This window comes from Schistocerca nitens, chromosome 1 (assembly GCF_023898315.1).
Source record: "Schistocerca nitens isolate TAMUIC-IGC-003100 chromosome 1, iqSchNite1.1, whole genome shotgun sequence".
In the NCBI taxonomy this organism is placed as follows: domain Eukaryota; kingdom Metazoa; phylum Arthropoda; class Insecta; order Orthoptera; family Acrididae; genus Schistocerca; species Schistocerca nitens.
Genome location: NC_064614.1, coordinates 29,971,593 through 29,990,269, shown reverse-complemented (window position 1 = coordinate 29,990,269; position 18,677 = coordinate 29,971,593). Strand labels below are relative to the sequence as shown.

General features: G+C 46.5%; 10 non-coding genes across 10 annotated transcripts; all 10 read left to right on the top strand.

Moving 5' to 3' along the window:
• Positions 1–6,808: 6,808 nt before the first annotated feature.
• Positions 6,809–6,883, top strand: Trnar-gcg (transfer RNA arginine (anticodon GCG)). The gene has a single exon. It is a non-coding gene; the product is annotated as a tRNA-Arg (tRNA).
• Positions 6,884–7,191: 308 nt separating this feature from the next.
• On the top strand, positions 7,192–7,266 carry Trnap-cgg (transfer RNA proline (anticodon CGG)). The gene has a single exon. It is a non-coding gene; the product is annotated as a tRNA-Pro (tRNA).
• A 308-nt stretch (positions 7,267–7,574) lies between these two features.
• Positions 7,575–7,649, top strand: Trnap-cgg (transfer RNA proline (anticodon CGG)). The gene has a single exon. It is a non-coding gene; the product is annotated as a tRNA-Pro (tRNA).
• A 308-nt stretch (positions 7,650–7,957) lies between these two features.
• Positions 7,958–8,032, top strand: Trnap-cgg (transfer RNA proline (anticodon CGG)). Its single transcript has one exon. It is a non-coding gene; the product is annotated as a tRNA-Pro (tRNA).
• Positions 8,033–8,340: 308 nt separating this feature from the next.
• Positions 8,341–8,415, top strand: Trnap-cgg (transfer RNA proline (anticodon CGG)). The gene has a single exon. It is a non-coding gene; the product is annotated as a tRNA-Pro (tRNA).
• A 308-nt stretch (positions 8,416–8,723) lies between these two features.
• Trnap-cgg (transfer RNA proline (anticodon CGG)) lies at positions 8,724–8,798 on the top strand. Its single transcript has one exon. It is a non-coding gene; the product is annotated as a tRNA-Pro (tRNA).
• A 308-nt stretch (positions 8,799–9,106) lies between these two features.
• Positions 9,107–9,181, top strand: Trnap-cgg (transfer RNA proline (anticodon CGG)). The gene has a single exon. It is a non-coding gene; the product is annotated as a tRNA-Pro (tRNA).
• Positions 9,182–9,489: 308 nt separating this feature from the next.
• On the top strand, positions 9,490–9,564 carry Trnap-cgg (transfer RNA proline (anticodon CGG)). The gene has a single exon. It is a non-coding gene; the product is annotated as a tRNA-Pro (tRNA).
• Positions 9,565–9,872: 308 nt separating this feature from the next.
• Positions 9,873–9,947, top strand: Trnap-cgg (transfer RNA proline (anticodon CGG)). Its single transcript has one exon. It is a non-coding gene; the product is annotated as a tRNA-Pro (tRNA).
• Positions 9,948–10,255: 308 nt separating this feature from the next.
• Trnap-cgg (transfer RNA proline (anticodon CGG)) lies at positions 10,256–10,330 on the top strand. The gene has a single exon. It is a non-coding gene; the product is annotated as a tRNA-Pro (tRNA).
• The last annotated feature ends 8,347 nt before the right edge of the window (positions 10,331–18,677 follow it).

Below are 18,677 nucleotides of genomic sequence, written 5' to 3'. Positions count from 1 at the left end.
CAGAAATTCTAAGGGAATTTGGTCTGCTACTGGGGCCTTGTTTCGACATAGGATTTTCAGCGATATGTCAATTTCTACTCACAGTATCCTATATCACATATCTTCATTTACTACTTCTTTCCTTTCTATAGTATTGCCTCGAAATTCTTTTCCCTTGTATAGCTGTTAGATATATTCCTCCCAACTTTAAACCTTCCCTTTTTTGCTCAGTACTGACTTGCGTCTGAGCTCTTGGTATACCTACAGATGCTTCTCTTATCTCCATAGGGTCATCGGATAGTGCTACCTGAATTCCCTCATCCAGCGTAGCGTTTATTTCGGGTATATTGGGTCTGTAGATGACTGTATTCGAATCTACAAGCGTCTATTCTGACTGTAACTTCCCTACTTTTGAACCAAAGGCAGTTAACAAGCGGTCGCCTTAAATGTTCGCGCTTAAGCACAGTGAGATCAGAGTCCACTGGTTCCCAGACCACTGTTATATCCTAAGTTCAGGATAGGAACTGAAGATTCCTGGCAGGTTGAAAGTACGTGTCGGTCTGGGACTCGATGCTGAAATCTTAACCCTTCGTGGGAATGTGCTCTGAGTGAGGTGTTCTAACACAACTCTCACTGCCTCATCTCGTATCTTCCACACTTCACAGAATTACTCACCGCACGAGATATCGGGGACAGTTTGTGTGGAACTGTGAAAAAAATAAGCAAAATATACAAACTGAGTATTCCATGCACAAGATAGGCAATATCACGGATACTCTGAGCTCAGGAGCGCCGTGGTCCCATGGTTAGCGTGAGCAGCTGTGGAACGAGAGGTCCTTGGTTCAAGTCTTCCCTCGACTGAAAAGTTTAATTTTTTATTTTCAGACAATTATCAAAGTTCAGGCACTCACACATTATCAACATCGCTCTCCAAAATTCCAGGACATGTTCAGATATGCTTGGATATATGCAGGATTTGATGGTCTACACACTGAAAAATTTGAAAACGTTAAAAACATATGTTTTGACAGAGCACATGGAAAACTGTGCGATTGTGAAACTGTTGCATTCATTTGTTGCAGTTTATGTGACAAACTCTTACGTTTTCATCACTTTTTTGGGAGTGATTATCATATCCATAAGAAAACCTAAATCTGGCAAAGTAGAAGAATCTTTTTACCCATTCGCCAAGTGTACAAGTTAGGAGGGTCGACGATATATTCATGTCATGTGACGCACATGCCGTCACCAGTGTCGTATAGAATATATCAGACGTGTTTTCCTGTGGAGGAGTCGGTTGTCCTATGACCTTGCGATCAAATGTTTTCGAATCCCATTGGAGAGGCACGTCCTTTCGTCTACTAATCGCACGGTTTTGCGATGCGGTCGCAAGACACAGACACTAAACTTATTACAGTGAACAGAGACGTCAATGAACAAACGGACAGATCATAACTTTGCGAAAATAAAGAACGTAAACTTTTCACTCGAGAGAAGACTTGAACCAAGCACCTCTCGTTCTGCAGCTGCTCACGGGACCACGGCGCTCCTGGGCTTACACTATCCTTGATGTTGCCTATCTTACGCATGGAATACTCAGTTTGTATATTTTGCTTATTTTTTCATTGTTCCACACAACTTCTTCCTGTTTTCTCGATTGATCTGTGTTCAGTTTTTCAAGGCCTATCCACTGTGCCAACTTATAACTAAATCTGAGGGGGGTGCGATGGGGAGGTTCCCTTGTTAGAGCCATCCATTCCCTGCCCGCATCGCAGGACAGCACAACACCCAGTCCCTGAGCGGAGAAAATCTCCTACCCAGCCGGGAATCGCACCCGGGCAGTTAGGTATGACATTTCGTCGCGCTGACCACTCAGCTACCAAGGGCGGACAGTGAGGGCGTTGCAGAATTGTTAGATTTTTGGCACTACTTAACGAGAAACTACACATTTTAACGGCGCAAAGTGTCGTAGGGTTCGCACTTTGCGAATTACATAGGGTAGCTGTTTACGCATCCTCCAGAGCACTGGGGTGTACCGGATGTGAGAACCGATTGAAGGTATGTCACAAGATGGAATGACATGAGACATATACGGTAATTATAGGGTATTTGATCCTCAAGGATCGACAAGACGACCTGGACCACGCCGTCTCGCGGCTGCCGACACCCCTTCGCGGGAAAAAATAAAAATTAAAAGTAAAAAGAGAAACATCGTACCCTTCCCTTTCCTACCACTGTTTTTACAGGGCGACCGAGACGTGTTTCGTTTTCGTTCGCTAGTGGTGGCAGAAGTCCGTTCTAGTTAGCTTCTAGGGAGAAAAAGGCAGTGCCTCAGATATTGTTTTTGTTCGTGGGTTACACAGATTTTGATGGTAGTATGAGTGTTAGGGGCCAACACCTGAAGTGGAAGAGGTCTAGCAAAAATTTAAAAAAAAAAGTGGTAATCATCGTGCAATATAAAAAAAGTCGGTAGAACATCTGCATCTACATGTCCTCGGAGACTTTCGCGACGGCATACATGAATAAAATTTTCTCGGTTTTCCAGCCGCGTCAATTCGAATAAAAGCTCGAGGACTTTATTCGAATTGACACGGCTGGAAAACCGAGAACGTTTTATTCATCTACATCTACAGCTACGTCTGCAAACATACGCCGCAAGCTACCGTACTGTGCGTAGCGGAAGGTACCCCGTACCACTACTGGTCATTTCCTTTCGTGCTCCACTACAAATAGAACGAGGCAAAAACGACTGTGCCTACGCCTCCGTGTGAGCCCTAATTTCTAGTTCCTCATCTTTGTGGCAGGGATAAGGGGTAAAATACAGGGAGCTAAAGGCTATTTACAATTTGTACAGAAACCATATGGCAGTTATAATAGTAGAGGGGCATTAAAGGGAAGCAGTGGTTAGGAAGGGAGTGAGACAGGGTTGTAGCCTATCCCCGATGTTATTCAATATCTATATTGAGCAAGCAGTAAATGAAAGAAAAGAAAAATTCGGAGTAGGAAGTAAAATCCATGGAGAAGAAATAAAAACTTTGAGGTTCGCCGATGACATTGTAGTTCTGTCAGAGACAGCAAAGGACCTGGAAGAGCAGTTGAATGGAATGGGCAGTGTCCTGAAAGGAGGGTATAAGATGAACATCAACAAAAGCAAAACGAGGATAATGGAATGTAGTCGAATTAAGTCGGGTGATGCTGAGGGAATTAGATTAGGAAGTGAGACGCTTAAAGTAGTAAATGAGTTTTGCTATTTGGGAAGCAAAATAACTGATGATGGTCGAAGTAGAGAGGATATAAAATGTAGACTGGCAATGGCAAGGAAATCGTTTCTGAAGAAGAGAAATTTGTTAACATTGAGTATAGATTTACGTGTCAGGAAGTCATTTCTGAAAGTATTTGTAAGGACTGTAGCCATGTATGGAAGTGAAACGTGGACGATAAATTGTTTTGGCAAGAAGATAATAGAAGCTTTCGAAATGTGGCGCTACAGAAGAATGCTGAAGATTAAATGGGTAGATCATATAACTAATGTGAGAGCGGAACGTATACCGGAAGAATGGAAAACTGCATTAATCCACCCCATCTTCAAGAAAGGGGATAAAACCGATGCAAATAACTACAGAGGGATATATTTACTTCCGGTAACGTATAAAATTCTATCTAAGGCCCTACAAAACAGATTGGAGAAACAACTTGATCACGAAATTGGTGAATACCAAGCAGGCTTTAGGAAGGGAAGGTCTTGTGTGGAGCAAATTTTAAACTTGAAGTTAATTATTAAATATAGACGATTAAGAGGAAAAGACATCTTTATCACGTTTGTTGACTTCAAGAAGGCGTACGACTCCGTTGACAGAACAACCTTGGTTAACATCCTTAGGGAGTTTGGAGCAGACAAGAAAACAGTCGCAATCGTCAAAGAAACACTTACGGATACCTATGCAAAAGTAAAGTTCCGTGGTGAGGTATCCAGACCATTCAAAATCAGAACAGGATTAAGACAAGGAGATGGGTTGTCACCTACCCTATTCAACTGTGTGTTAGAAAAAATTATTAGAGAGTGGAGGAAGAAAACGACTGAAGAAGGAATACAAAAAATCAGATTAGGAAGAATAAAGGATGGATTAGAAGTAGATTGCCTCGCTTTTGCTGATGACTTAGCGATTCTGGCAGGAAGTTTGGAAAAAGCAGTCAAACAGATCAATATTCTGAATGAAACAGCAGAAAAAGCAGGACTGAAAATCTCCTTTGAAAAGACAGAGTACCTAACCAATGTAAAAGAGGCACCGAACAATATGATTACAAAGTATGGCCAGATAAAGAAGGTTTCTAATTTCAAATATTTAGGGGAAATCATCCAGCCCAATGCTTCAGATAAAGAAGGAAATAAAACAAGAACAAGAAAAATGGAAATGGCATTCCAGCTAACAAAGAATGTGTACAACAAGAAGTCAGTATCAATTAACGCAAAAATAAGGCACTACAACACTGTGATTAAGCCAGAGGGTCTGTATGCATCTGAATGTTTAGTAATGAACACTAACAAGGAAATGGAAGCTATAGCAAAAAAGGAGCGAAAAATCATTAGAACAGTACTTGGGCCGAGGTTTGAGAATGGGACTTGGAAGCTTAGAAGTAATAGAGAAGTGTATGACACAATTGAGAAAGTGGGAGATACTATGAGGAAGAGAAGCTTTTACGCCCATTTGAAAAGAATGAATCATGAAAGGCTGACAAAGAAAATATTCATGTTTTTTGACAAGAACCCCAGAACCCAAATTACCTGGTTCAAAGAAGTCAAAGCAGACTTGGAGGAGATGGGTGTAGGAGAAGATGATATAACCAACAGAGACTTAATGAGAGACAAAATTCAACATTTTGAAGGATTTGAAGTGAAGAAGAGAAGAACTGGAGGAACAGTGTGGACAGAAGACCGAAGGGAGCAGCACAGAGAGAGGATGAAGACATATTGGCAGAAGAGAAAAGAGGAGGAGCGTAATAGGAGAAATGTACATTGAAAAATAGTTGTTTAACGCGGTCCCTAGACGGCCAAAATCGAAAAATAAAAAAAAATTGTGAGAGCTGCATTGAATGGAATTGGGGAGAAGAGAAATGTGTGGCACAACTTGACTAGAAGAAGGGGTCGGTTGGTAGGGCATATTCTGAGGCATCAAGGGATCACCAATTTAGTATTGGAGGGTAGCGTGGAGGTTAAAAATCGTAGAGGAAGACCAAGAGACGAGTACACTAAACAGATTCAGAAGGATGTAGGTTGCAGTAGGGACTGGGAGATCAAAAACCTTGCACAGGATAGAGTAGCATGGAGAGCTGCATCAAACCAGTCTCTGGACTGAAGACATCTTCGTGGCCCCTACGTGTAATGTATGTTGGCGGCAGTAGAATCGTTTGACAGTCAGCTTCAATTGTCGGTTCTCTACATGTTCTCTATAGTGTTTCACGAAAAGAAAGTCGCATTCCCTCCTGGGATTGGCATTTGAGTTCCCAAAGCATCTCCGTGACACTTAGGTGTTGTCTGAACCGTAGCAGTCGCGCGGTTCCGGACTGCGCGCCTAGAACCGCGGAACCGCGAGACCACCGCGGCCGGCCCGAAAGAACAGATACCATCTTAGTATATATATATATATATATATATATATATATATATATATATATATATATATATATATATAATTAAGGCTCACCGGCCACTTGACCATCTTCTTCTGTGCGAATGCACAAACAGTGCCCGAACTCTTACGGGAATCGGCAACGCGCCGCGAGTAATGAGTATAATGGGCGGGGGCGCTACGAATGTAGTGCGGGACAATACGTTGAGAATGTGATTTTCGCAGGTGGCGTGCCAGAGATAAATCCCTGCAGTCGCACTATCCTCTGTGTCCTTGGTGGCTCAGATGGATACAGCGTCTGCCATGTAAGCAGGAGTTCCCGGTCGGGGCGCACATTTTCATCTGTCCCCGTTGACGTATGTCAACGCCTGTAAGCAGCTAAGGGTGTTCATTTCGTTGTAATTTAGAATCATTCTAGTAATACGGGTAGCAGGTCAACAATCACTATTCACTGGCGCCGCAATAAGTGTATTGAGCGCGTTGGTTACTAGCAAGGCATACGTTTGTTGCGTTTCTAAGATTAAATCAGACTAAAATGTCGACTTGTGAGACACGAGAACGCTGATTCCGATGACAGAAGAGAGGCAAACACTGTCTCAGATCCTGGAGCTTTCACAGACGCCGACGACGACGACAGGAGAACAAAGTATCGGGGTACGCGGCTGTGAGTTCCCTTCTTTATTCGGGCGGCACGTGTGGCGGGGCGGCGAGGTAATCCATTAGGGGGCGGATTGCCGGCCGGCCGCCCCCGCGATCCGTCTTCATTCGTTTCCATTCTTTACGGCTGCCTCGGCGCTGCCGCCGCGGATCGAACGCCGCCCGCCGCAATCAGTAACCCGGGAAAACCCGCCGTAGCCGCACCGCACCGCGACGTCGCCTGGGTCCTGCTCAGCTGGCGTTCGAGCGCAACGCCTCGGGCTAACAGGGGAAATTCTCACCTGCAATCCTAAAAACCGAATAGAAATTGTAACGGGTGATCTTGTAGTTCCCGTCTGAGGGCGTTGCTGCAGTGTCGTAGCACGACTCCGATGCCGTATACAAGCTTTTGTGTCCTCGTCGACACTATACAGTCTTGTACCATAGAAATCCTTTGTTTCAGGAGTGCTAGTTCTGCAGGGTTCGCAGGAGAGCTTCTGTAAAGTTTGGAACGTAGGAGACGAGATACTGACAGAAGTAAAGCTGTGAGGACTGGGCGTGAGTCGTGCTTGGGTAGCTCAGTTGGTAGAGCACTTGCCTGCGGAATGCAAAGGTCCCGAGTTCGAGTCTCGGCCCGGCACACAGTTTTAATCTGCCAGGAAGTTTCATATCAGCGCACACTCCGCTGCAATCCTAAAAACCGAATAGAAATTGTAACGGGTGATCTTGTAGTTCCCGTCTGAGGGCGTTGCTGCAGTGTGGTAGCACGACTCCGATGCCGTATACAAGCTTTTGTGTCCTCGTCGACACTATACAGTTTTGTACCATAGAAATCCTTTGTTTCAGGAGTGCTAGTTCTGCAGGGTTCGCAGGAGAGCTTCTGTAAAGTTTGGAACGTAGGAGACGAGATACTGACAGAAGTAAAGCTGTGAGGACTGGGCGTGAGTCGTGCTTGGGTAGCTCAGTTGGTAGAGCACTTGCCTGCGGAAGGCAAAGGTCCCGAGTTCGAGTCTCGGCCCGGCACACAGTTTTAATCTGCCAGGAAGTTTCATATCAGCGCACACTCCGCTGCAATCCTAAAAACCGAATAGAAATTGTAACGGGTGATCTTGTAGTTCCCGTCTGAGGGCGTTGCTGCAGTGTGGTAGCACGACTCCGATGCCGTATACAAGCTTTTGTGTCCTCGTCGACACTATACAGTTTTGTACCATAGAAATCCTTTGTTTCAGGAGTGCTAGTTCTGCAGGGTTCGCAGGAGAGCTTCTGTAAAGTTTGGAACGTAGGAGACGAGATACTGACAGAAGTAAAGCTGTGAGGACTGGGCGTGAGTCGTGCTTGGGTAGCTCAGTTGGTAGAGCACTTGCCTGCGGAAGGCAAAGGTCCCGAGTTCGAGTCTCGGCCCGGCACACAGTTTTAATCTGCCAGGAAGTTTCATATCAGCGCACACTCCGCTGCAATCCTAAAAACCGAATAGAAATTGTAACGGGTGATCTTGTAGTTCCCGTCTGAGGGCGTTGCTGCAGTGTCGTAGCACGACTCCGATGCCGTATACAAGCTTTTGTGTCCTCGTCGACACTATACAGTCTTGTACCATAGAAATCCTTTGTTTCAGGAGTGCTAGTTCTGCAGGGTTCGCAGGAGAGCTTCTGTAAAGTTTGGAACGTAGGAGACGAGATACTGACAGAAGTAAAGCTGTGAGGACTGGGCGTGAGTCGTGCTTGGGTAGCTCAGTTGGTAGAGCACTTGCCTGCGGAAGGCAAAGGTCCCGAGTTCGAGTCTCGGCCCGGCACACAGTTTTAATCTGCCAGGAAGTTTCATATCAGCGCACACTCCGCTGCAATCCTAAAAACCGAATAGAAATTGTAACGGGTGATCTTGTAGTTCCCGTCTGAGGGCGTTGCTGCAGTGTGGTAGCACGACTCCGATGCCGTATACAAGCTTTTGTGTCCTCGTCGACACTATACAGTTTTGTACCATAGAAATCCTTTGTTTCAGGAGTGCTAGTTCTGCAGGGTTCGCAGGAGAGCTTCTGTAAAGTTTGGAACGTAGGAGACGAGATACTGACAGAAGTAAAGCTGTGAGGACTGGGCGTGAGTCGTGCTTGGGTAGCTCAGTTGGTAGAGCACTTGCCTGCGGAAGGCAAAGGTCCCGAGTTCGAGTCTCGGCCCGGCACACAGTTTTAATCTGCCAGGAAGTTTCATATCAGCGCACACTCCGCTGCAATCCTAAAAACCGAATAGAAATTGTAACGGGTGATCTTGTAGTTCCCGTCTGAGGGCGTTGCTGCAGTGTCGTAGCACGACTCCGATGCCGTATACAAGCTTTTGTGTCCTCGTCGACACTATACAGTTTTGTACCATAGAAATCCTTTGTTTCAGGAGTGCTAGTTCTGCAGGGTTCGCAGGAGAGCTTCTGTAAAGTTTGGAACGTAGGAGACGAGATACTGACAGAAGTAAAGCTGTGAGGACTGGGCGTGAGTCGTGCTTGGGTAGCTCAGTTGGTAGAGCACTTGCCTGCGGAAGGCAAAGGTCCCGAGTTCGAGTCTCGGCCCGGCACACAGTTTTAATCTGCCAGGAAGTTTCATATCAGCGCACACTCCGCTGCAATCCTAAAAACCGAATAGAAATTGTAACGCGTGATCTTGTAGTTCCCGTCTGAGGGCGTTGCTGCAGTGTGGTAGCACGACTCCGATGCCGTATACAAGCTTTTGTGTCCTCGTCGACACTATACAGTTTTGTACCATAGAAATCCTTTGTTTCAGGAGTGCTAGTTCTGCAGGGTTCGCAGGAGAGCTTTTGTAAAGTTTGGAACGTAGGAGACGAGATACTGACAGAAGTAAAGCTGTGAGGACTGGGCGTGAGTCGTGCTTGGGTAGCTCAGTTGGTAGAGCACTTGCCTGCGGAAGGCAAAGGTCCCGAGTTCGAGTCTCGGCCCGGCACACAGTTTTAATCTGCCAGGAAGTTTCATATCAGCGCACACTCCGCTGCAATCCTAAAAACCGAATAGAAATTGTAACGGGTGATCTTGTAGTTCCCGTCTGAGGGCGTTGCTGCAGTGTGGTAGCACGATTCCGATGCCGTATACAAGCTTTTGTGTCCTCGTCGACACTATACAGTTTTGTACCATAGAAATCCTTTGTTTCAGGAGTGCTAGTTCTGCAGGGTTCGCAGGAGAGCTTCTGTAAAGTTTGGAACGTAGGAGACGAGATACTGACAGAAGTAAAGCTGTGAGGACTGGGCGTGAGTCGTGCTTGGGTAGCTCAGTTGGTAGAGCACTTGCCTGCGGAAGGCAAAGGTCCCGAGTTCGAGTCTCGGCCCGGCACACAGTTTTAATCTGCCAGGAAGTTTCATATCAGCGCACACTCCGCTGCAATCCTAAAAACCGAATAGAAATTGTAACGGGTGATCTTGTAGTTCCCGTCTGAGGGCGTTGCTGCAGTGTCGTAGCACGATTCCGATGCCGTATACAAGCTTTTGTGTCCTCGTCGACACTATACAGTCTTGTACCATAGAAATCCTTTGTTTCAGGAGTGCTAGTTCTGCAGGGTTCGCAGGAGAGCTTCTGTAAAGTTTGGAACGTAGGAGACGAGATACTGACAGAAGTAAAGCTGTGAGGACTGGGCGTGAGTCGTGCTTGGGTAGCTCAGTTGGTAGAGCACTTGCCTGCGGAAGGCAAAGGTCCCGAGTTCGAGTCTCGGCCCGGCACACAGTTTTAATCTGCCAGGAAGTTTCATATCAGCGCACACTCCGCTGCAATCCTAAAAACCGAATAGAAATTGTAACGGGTGATCTTGTAGTTCCCGTCTGAGGGCGTTGCTGCAGTGTCGTAGCACGATTCCGATGCCGTATACAAGCTTTTGTGTCCTCGTCGACACTATACAGTTTTGTACCATAGAAATCCTTTGTTTCAGGAGTGCTAGTTCTGCAGGGTTCGCAGGAGAGCTTCTGTAAAGTTTGGAACGTAGGAGACGAGATACTGACAGAAGTAAAGCTGTGAGGACTGGGCGTGAGTCGTGCTTGGGTAGCTCAGTTGGTAGAGCACTTGCCTGCGGAAGGCAAAGGTCCCGAGTTCGAGTCTCGGCCCGGCACACAGTTTTAATCTGCCAGGAAGTTTCGTATCAGCGCACACTCCGCTGCAGAGTGAAAATCTCATTCTGGGAGGGGACGTTGTTTGGTGGCCAGTGTCCCCTTTGTACATCACAACTGCTCACGTGTATTAAAAGAGTTCGCTATTTACTTTGCACGATACTTGCTTTCCGCAAAGCCTTGGCAGGCATCCTCAACTAGAAAATGGCACCTCCATCTTTTGTGAAAGAAGCATACTACCGTTTGCAATAGCAAATATCACTACAAAATTTCTGATTATTGATTAACTTTAAGTTGAAAGTTTGAGTAACTTAACTGGATTGGTAACGGAAATGAGACGTTGCTGTGAGACAAAGAATTTTATATAACAACAGCATTTTATTTAATAAAATCACGAAAATAACTCCTTGATCACTCACTTTACTTAATGGTACGGTTATATGGAATGCCTGGCCGTCATCAATGAGACAAAAAAATAGGAATTTTATGCAACCTGACTATATGTCCTAAGTAAGATGACTGTAGGAGCAAACACGCAGAGCGTCTGTACTCACCAGAGTCTCAGCAGGGAATGCCTAACCGTCTCCCCTCGTCCGGGGTCCATACACGCTGGCCGGATGGGCTCAGAGAGCCTGCACAGCGGCTATTTGCCAACCTAACGGGGCCTGTTAACGAGCGGGGAACTTATGTCTCTGTGGTGCAGTGCAGTCGCACTCTACTTAATACGATGGTTGGCTAAACTGGATCTCCACAGTCAGAGAACCCACAGCAGGCAGTCCACACATACGTCAGCAGACGACCCGCATTCACATTTGCAGACTATACTAAGAGTGATAATATAACATAATTCCGGATTTTAAATTCCCTGAGTGTCGGGAGGTTCAAAAATGGCTCTGAGCACTAAGGGACTTAACATCTGAGGTCATCAGTCCCCTAGAACTTACAACTACTTAAACCTAACTAACGTAAGGACATCACACACGTCCATGCCCGTAGCAGCAGCGCGGTTCCAGACTGAAGCGCCTAGAACCCTCGGCCACAGCGGCCGGCAGTGTGGGAAGGGCACCCAGGTGTGTTCTGAGCATGTGACTTGTAACGAGCCATGTAGCGGCTCACATGGAGCCGTTACAACTTAAACAGGAAGCTACTTAACTTTAGGTGTCCATGTGTTGTGGTGCAAACTCTTCACTAATAGTCCACGTTAACCTCACTGCTGGTGAAGCACAACTCCTGCTATAGACGCTGCACTCGCGTAGCCAGTGATCTTGAACTGACAGACGCCAGCTAGAAGAGTGACTGAGCTAGTAACTGAGACTGACAAACTGTGGCTGAGTGAGACTCAGACAGAGATGGAGACTATCTAAATACCTGCAGTCGAGAGGGCGCTGGCGGCGTCTTGCTTGAGAGTCTGTCTTTGCCCTCTCTCCTGATAGGAGCGCTTGGTCCAGAGCATACTACCGATCTTCTTACAACATCATTGTCTACCGGTGTGCTGGCGACAGCTTACGCTAGCACACAACCTGTTCCAAAATTCCTGTTTCAAACTTCCAGGACTTGTTGAAGGAAGTGAGTATATAATACAGGGTGATTCCAAAAGAATACCACAACTTTAAAAATGTGTATTTAATGAAAGAAACATAATATAACCTTCTGTTATACATCATTACAAAGAGTATTTAAAAAGGTTGTTTTTCACTCAAAAACAAGTTCAGAGATGTTCAATACGGCCCCCTCCAGACACACGAGCAATATCAACCCGATACCCAACTCGTTCCACACTCTCTGTAGCATATCAGGCGTAACAGTTTGGATAGCTGCTGTTATTTCTCGTTTCAAATCATCAATGGTGGCTGGGAGAGGTGGCCGAAACACCATATCCTTAATATACCCCCATAAGAAAAAATCGCAGGGGGTAAGATCAGGGCTTCTTGGAGACCAGTGATAAAGTGCTCTGTCACGGGATGCCTGGCGGCCGATCCATCGCCTCGGGTAGTTGACGTTCAGGTAGTTACGGACAGATAAGTGCCAATGTGGTGGCGCTCCATCCTGCTGAAATATGAATGATTGTGGAATCTGCAGCTCTCTGCTAGCTCTGCGAGTCGATTTTCCTGGGCTGCGAACAAATGCTTGCTGGATGCGTGCTACATTTTCATCACTCGTTCTCGGCCGTCCAGAACTTTTCCCTTTGCACAAACACCCATTCTCTGTAAACTGTTTATACCAACGTTTAATACACCACCTATCAGGAGGTTTAACACCATAGTTCGTTCGAAATGCACGCTGAACAACTGTCGTCGATTCACTTCTGCCGTACTCAATAACACAAAAAGCTTTCTGTTGAGCGGTCGCCATATTAGCATCAACTGACGCTGACGCCTAGTCAACAGCGCCTCAAGCGAACAAATGTACAACTAAATGAAACTTTATAGCTCCCTTAATTCGCCGACAGATAGTGCTTAGCTCTGCCTTTTGTCGTTGCAGAGTTTTAAATTCCTAAAGTTGTGGTATTCTTTTTGAATCACCCTGTATTTTGAGTAGGAACCCATGTCCGGACACTTACCGTTTCCGTCCTACGACGGTTTCAATTCAGATGTGTAATGCTTCCATGTCCGGTGAGGAAAGGAGGAAACTCTCAGGGTTACTTGTCCTGGCATGCAATAGGGTACACAGGATGACATGTACTACGTCAGACGGGGACCTGATGTCACTTAACGCCTGAATGAGTCCCATGAGAAAGACAGGCGGTGGCACGTACGTCACAGCACGTGACACTGCAGGTCTTACGAGTGCCACCATCCATGTTCGGCGGGGAGCGAGTAACTACACTGATGCTCATAAATTAAGGATAATTGCATAATGTGGTGCCACACAACGTGGCACTACACAAAACTGGCGCTAATAGCATAGGCACATAGGGAACACACACGACACACATCTGTAAGTCCACCGTATTGGTGATAAGTTGAGAAAACCGTCCCGAAACACATGTGCTACAAAACGCCACTGTTCCCTGCGCATGTACACCGACATCAATATGGGATACACGCGTACACAGGTCACACAACGGGTTGACATACTCTGGATCAGGTGGTCGAGCAGCTAGCTGCTGGGGTATAGCCTGCCATTCTTGCACCACTGTCTTTCGGAGCTCCTGAAGTGTCGTAGGGGTTTGAAGACGTGCAGCGCTACGTCGACCGTGAGTATCGGAGACGTGCTCGATGGGGTTTAGGTCTGGAGAACAGGCAGGCCACTCCATTAGCCTGATATCGGCTGTTTAAAAGTACTCCTCCACGATGGCAGCTCGCTGGGGCCGTGCGCTATCATCCATCAGGAAGAAGGTAGAACCCACTGCACTCCTGAAAAGGCGGACATACTGGTGCAAGATGACGTCCCGACACACCTGGCCTGTTACAGTTCCTCTGTCAAAGACATTCAGTGGTGTACGTGCACTAATCACAATCCCACCCCCACACCATCGAACCACGACCTCCACACAGATCGCTTTCAAGGACATTAAGGGGCTGGGTTCCTGGTTGACTCCAGATGAAAACCCGGCGAGAACCACTGTTTAGACTATACCTGGACTCTTCCGTGAACATAACCTGGGACCACTGTTCCAATGGCCATGTACTGTGTTCTTGACACCAGGCTTTACGGGCTCTCCTGTGACCAAGGGTTAGTTGAATGCACCTTGCAGGTCTCCGGGAGAATAAACCACGTCTGTTCAGTCGTCTGTAGACTGTTGTGTCTCGAGACAACTGTTCCAGTGACTGCAGTAAGTCCGCAGCTCGTGGTCGTGCGGTAGCGTTCTCGCTTCCCGCGCCCGGGTTCCCGGGTTCGATTCCCGGCGGGGTCAGGGATTTTCTCTGCCTCGTGATGACTGGGTGTTGTGTGATGTCCTTAGGTTAGTTAGGTTTAAGTAGTTCTAAGGTCTATGGGACTGATGACCATAATTGTTAAGTCCCATAGTGCTCACAGCCATTTGAACCATTTTTTGACTGCGGTAAGGTCCCGAGCAAGGCTACCTCCTGCAGTACTCCGTGGCCGTCTGCGGGCACTGATGGTGAGATATCGGTCTTCTTGGGTTTTTGTACACTGTGGACGTCCCATACTGTAGCACCTAGACACGTTTCCTGTCTGCTGGAATCGTTGCCATAATCTTAAGATCACACTTTGTTGCACACAGAGGGGCCATACTACGACCTGCTGTGTTTGGCCAGCCTCAAATCGCCCTAGTATTCTACCCCTCACAACATCAATATGTGTTCTTTGAGCCATTTTCAACACACGGTCACCATTAGCACGTCTGAAAACGTCTGCACACTTACTCGCTGCACCGTACTCTGACATGCACCAACACAACTCTGCGTATGTGGACTGCTGCCAGCGCCACCGTGCGACGACCGCAGGTCAAATGCGCCGCATGGTCATACCCCGAGGTGATTTGAACCCGCAAACCGCCCACCAGAGCGTCGTTTCACCATGTATCACCATTATCCTTAATTTATGAGCACGAGTGTATTTCAGATGAGTTTAATAATTCTTGACCGTGTTTTTAAGTGCATGCAAGTTGTCGATAGCACACAACGAAATTAAGACCTTCAGTTGATACTTTCAAATTAAAAATTTATGTCCTGTGGGCCCTGCACGGAGCCGAGTGTTCACGAAGTGTGGAGAACAAGATGATTAGTGTGACGTCACAAGTTCGTTGCAGGGCCCATATATCTCTATGGCCCCGACGTGTGCCTTGCTGCGAGGCCTGTTCAATGCCTGTGCGTCTCCGATGCAGCAGACATGGTTCTGTACACGTTTCCGTAATACACACACATGCTCGGTGTGTATGGTGAAGCTCTAGGTAACGGAAGAGCTACTAGTCGGTTGTATCACGAACGCTTTCCAAAACGCATCTCGCCATCGCACAAAACTTTTTGGCCAAGCTACACAGCGGTTTTGAGAAACAGGTACCTCCACCGTGAGGAGACAGGACAGTGATTCTCCATGGCAACGCCGCACGCCGGAATTTGAAGAAGATGTACTGCATCGCGTTGAAGAGAAACCATCAACGAGTAATCGAACAATTGCACTTGCAATCAGTATTGGTCTCATTATCGTCTGGGATGTTCTGTGTGAGTAACAATTACATCCGTACCACTGACAGAGGCTACCACCCGATTTTCCACAACACAATGCCTACTGCACGTGGTTCCTTCACGCTGCACCAACACGCTTCTGTTTCCATGTCGAGTTCTCTTCAGAGATGAATGTCAGTTCACTAGGGACAGTGTTCCGAATTCGCGAAACAGCCATGTCTGCGCTGACGAAAATCCTCTTGCCGTGCATGTTCAGGTATTTCAGTACCGGTTTGGTATTAGCGTGTGGGCAGGTATTATGGACGGTCATGTGATTTGGCCACACCTCCTTCCACCCAAGCTAACTGGCTCTGCATACTACATATTGCTAAAAAAATGTATTGGACCCGTTCTTGGAACCTGTGCCACTGAATGTCCGACAGGAGACGTGGTATCAGCATGATGGTGCACCATCTCACTTCTCACGTGCGGTTCGGGAGCATCTCAACAAACAATATAGTGAAAGATGGATAGTCTGAGGTGGTCCAACCGCGTGGCGGCCGCGATCGTGGGATTTAACTCCTATGGACTAGTTTTTGATCGAAACTAGAAACTGAAGAAACACTGGGTGGGATGGAGAGTGTCTACCAGAGCGTGCTTCGAAGGTACAGTGTCTGTAACAACGTTGGTGGTCTACACATCGAGCCGCTGTTGTAATGCCTCGGTACTGATCTCTACGCACTGAATGCTGGGTTCTTTTTTTGTTTTGGAATAATGTAAACATGTAATGTTTAAGGTTAATACAAACAAACGTGCGTAAGTAATAAATGGATGTTTCATTATGTTTCCTTTCAAATTGTTACCTAATAATTCTGCTAGGTCGCAGCTAATTCAGTTCCTCAAGCAGAAGTGCATCAGTTAAACATCTGAACTGAAACCGGTACGATTTCCGGATATAGTTCCTGTGACTGAGGAAGTCGGGATGAGGGGTACACTTAGTATGGAAGGTCAAGGCCCCTATAATGTCACTCCTTAAACACAACTACCAAACCAATAAATTAATTTATTCAGAGATAATATTTATTAAGCAGCTAGGAGACAATCATCACGTGGCTATCTTTAAGTCAATACAAAATATCACAGATAGCTTGCTTCTCAAGCAAAAGGCAACAACTTACAGTTACGAAATCTGAGTTAAAGAGATGAGCCACAGCGATTTCAATACTTAAAGGAACAATAATTTACAGTCAGAAAGTGATTTAAAGAAATGTGGCACAGATAATTTATTTAAAGGAGCAATAATTTGCAATATGAAAGTGATATATGAAACGCGCACCAGTTCATTAAGAACCCAAGTAACACAAGCAGCACTAAAAATACAATTTAATACAATTCATTACCAAGCAAATTAAAAAAACAGGAAACACATTAAACGGGCAGTGATGCCAGACTGTCCTGGGCAAAAGGTGACTTAACTCCAAATGCCGGAAGCAGCAGGCCAGCCATCCAAAACAACACTTAAGCCCCGGGGACCAACCGGGAGTCACTTCCTATTAGACGGCACGTCACAACTTCTGTGCACCGAAGCAGAACGTGGCGTCGCTCCCACACACCCCAACTCGCAGAAAACGAACACAAACGGACTACAGAAGACACGGCAAACACCAACCTAACGTCAATTAATATAAGTTAATAAATCAATAAACATTCAAATAAATGCACGTGTATAAAATTCTACGTACAAATGATAGCCTTTTACAGAATACGAGCCTTTACTAATAACTGAGTGAGTGCTTTCAAATAAATGCACATATATAGAGGAACTATGTACAAATGACTAGCCTTACGGAATACGAGTCTTTACTAATAACTGAGCAAGTGTTTTGAATAGAAGTGACTCAAATTTTACAGCAATATACAAGGTACGCCGATTTGGTGGCAATCAAAATGCAGTGAAAATCTCTTACAGACAATACATAAACTTCTGGATAATGTGCACACCTTCGAGCTAATCAGCTTCCTAATAGTAATCCAACCAGCGAATTTTTTTAAAAAAAATAGTAGCTGCTGGTCTCCATGTTGTTACACACTCTGCCGGCTGCTCTTACTTCAACACGTACATTAGTGCAACCAAGCAACAAGTACACTCGCTGCAACGGAAATCGTTCAACGAAACGAATGCACCAAAATCACTTACACCTTCGATGGAGAGCGTTGTTCGAGATGATTTCCGGGGATGGGTCTCTCCGAGAAAACAGGCACCGAAGCAATGCGACGAACAGCGCCCGGAGTTGACATCAGGCAGGTCCACCACAAACTCGCGACCGCCTTACAAGGTAGACCCGCCGCGCCGCTGCTGGCCGAGCGCCCGTGTTTTCTGTAGTGGACTGACAAGGCAGCCAGTCCACAGTGACGGGTAGCCGAAAGGGCACACGTACACACACGCCGACTGGCGCGAAGTCTGGAACAGGATTCGTAATGAATGTGATAAAGAAAAGAACGTAGCTACTAGAACACTTAACTTTTATATCGTCCTTTGGTATACAGCATTCTTGATGATACAAGTGAGACTATCTTGAGATACATGCAATGGTACAAATGGCGCCTTGCTAGGTCGTAGCCATTAACTTAGCTGAAGGCTATTCTGTCTCTCGGCAAATGAGAGAAAGGCTTCGTCAGTGTAGTCGCTAGCAAAGTCGTCGTACAACTGGGGCGAGTGCTAGTACGTCTCTCGAGACCTGCCTTGTGGTGGCGCTCGGTCTGCGAACCTGACAGTGGCGACACGCGGGTCCGACATGTACTAATGGACCGCGGCCGATTTAAGCTACCACCTAGCAAGTGTGGTGTCTGGCGGTGACACCACATTTTCCTCTTTCGTCCACGCAAGCACGTCCTAGCGCTTCGTCGCAGGTCCAACACCAATTGCCCCGAGCGCGAAAACGCCCGCGAGGGCACAACAGGACAAAGATCCTAGTACAGCCGGGTAATCGATAGTGTCGCGCCAAAGAGCTGGTGTGCTAGAAAAGGCGCACCACGCCTCAGTTCCTGTTCAGAACATTATGTACTCAATCCCCTCCACAAGTCCTAGAAATTTGTAACGGGAATTTCCAATTACTCTAAATGAGCAAGAGGTTAGTGTGGCATTTGCGTCTTTCAGACACGCGTGCGGCAAATTTGGAAACGTGAACTATGGCGACGTTATTACCAAATGCGTCCAAACAGGACCGACGTACAGCTATTCTTTCCTTGGGTGCCGAACACCGGTAGACATCCATCGGGGA